Below are 1831 nucleotides of genomic sequence, written 5' to 3'. Positions count from 1 at the left end.
GGAACAAGAGAGCCTGATGACCCCAAGCTGAGAACCTCTCTCTAATAGCAAGTCTGTTAATGAATGGGACATTGTTAGTGATATGGCTCTGTGGAGATGATGTATCTGTGCAAGAACCACATACAAAAATCAGGGAAGAGATTGGAGAACAGGAAGAGAACTGGGAAAACACTTTCTATCCCCTGCTGAGTCCTTCACTAGAGTTGCCCATTCATACCTGTTCCACCTACAGCAGTGCTCCTAGGGAGCTTGAAATCTAAGGTGGTGTTAATAAGTAAGGTGAGGAAGACAAAGGAGAAGCTTGCTGCCTCTAGGGAGGCAGAACAAAAAGTGGTGGTGGTGGAGGGAAGCACTCGGGCTGTGCTGCCCAGAGTACGACAAACAGCTCATAATACCAGCCTAAGCAGAGAAAGCCATGGACTCTACCTGGTGTAAGAGAACAAGCCATGTTCTGCCATGACAGTTCACACACACAGAAAATAGGAGCTGGCTGTATTAAACTCCCTTTCTGCTTCAAAACCAGAAACGGCACTGGAGAAAAAGGCTAAGCAGGAATTCCTTGCATTCCATTCTGCCACTACCATGAAGAGGAGCAGCTCAGAAATCTGCATGCTCCATTGCAGAGCTTTATTTTACTTAGTCCTTCCCCACTGAGCTAGGTAGAGCCATTCATGACTACTCCCTGTGGCAATGCCAACTCTCCATGCAATGCTACTGGTTCAGGCTGGCAAGGACGCACTGGATTTTCCACATCAGTGCAAGAAACAGAGACCTGATTTGCATTAACATCTGCCACTCTCCTAGTGCTTGGGTTTGTCACAGTCTTATTCAGAAAGAAGAGCGTATTTCTGCATCAGTCCCATACTGAACAGAGGCTGCTTTGCAGCCCTGTCAGGTATTAGAAAGTGTTGGGCTGGGCACAGATATTTGGTAAAATTATCACCAGTGAAAGAATGAAAAGTTACAGTCAAATACATTGGGATGAGCCTTTTCTGCATACTTCCAAGAAGAGAACATGAAAGAGGTTTGGGGTTTAGTTTTTGAATCTTTTCTGCTGTTGTTTCTCTGCCTAAGGGATTCAAATGCTGCTGTTTCTGTGATTCTAAGACTTAGCTTTTCTCTCCATTTCCAAATGAAACAGGCATTTAAGCAGCCGAAAATTCGTGAGAGTTTAAACTTTGGAAAAAGCTGGGTTGTTTCGTGATTACATTGTAACTACCACAAGGTATACCCTAAAATGTGGCTCTCATGCATGGTAAAAATACATTTTGATGTATTTGATGTATAAAACCACATTTTGATGACAGAGTGACTACATCAGTGGACACGGGAAGGGCTACAGATGTCATCTATCTGGACCTCTGTAAGGCCTTTGACACGGTTCTCCACAACATCCTTCTCTCTAAACTGGAGAGGAATGGATTTGATGGGTGGACTGTCCGGTGGGTGAGGAATTGGTTAGATGGTCGCATCCAGGGGGTAAGTGGTCAACGGCTCAATGTCCAGATGGAGGTTGGTGACGAGTGGCGTCCCGCAGGGGTCCGTACTGGGACCCGTACTGTTTAGTATCTTCATCAGTGACATAGACAGTGGGATCGAGTGCACCCTCAGCAAGTTTGCAGATGACACCAAGCTGAGTGGTGCGGTCGACACACCAGAGGGACAGGATGCCATCCAGAGGGACCCGGACAAGCTCGAGAAGTGGGCCCATGTGAACCTCATGAGGTTTAACAAGGCCAAGTGCAAGGTCCTGCACCTGGGCTGGGGCAAGCCCCGGTATCAATACAGGCTGGGGGATGAAGGGATTGAGAGCAGCCCTGCCGAGAAGGAC

The sequence above is a fragment of the Pygoscelis adeliae genome, unplaced genomic scaffold (assembly GCF_000699105.1).
Source record: "Pygoscelis adeliae isolate BGI_AS28 unplaced genomic scaffold, ASM69910v1 Scaffold205, whole genome shotgun sequence".
NCBI lineage: Eukaryota > Metazoa > Chordata > Aves > Sphenisciformes > Spheniscidae > Pygoscelis > Pygoscelis adeliae.
Note: the sequence above shows the minus strand (reverse complement) of the source record.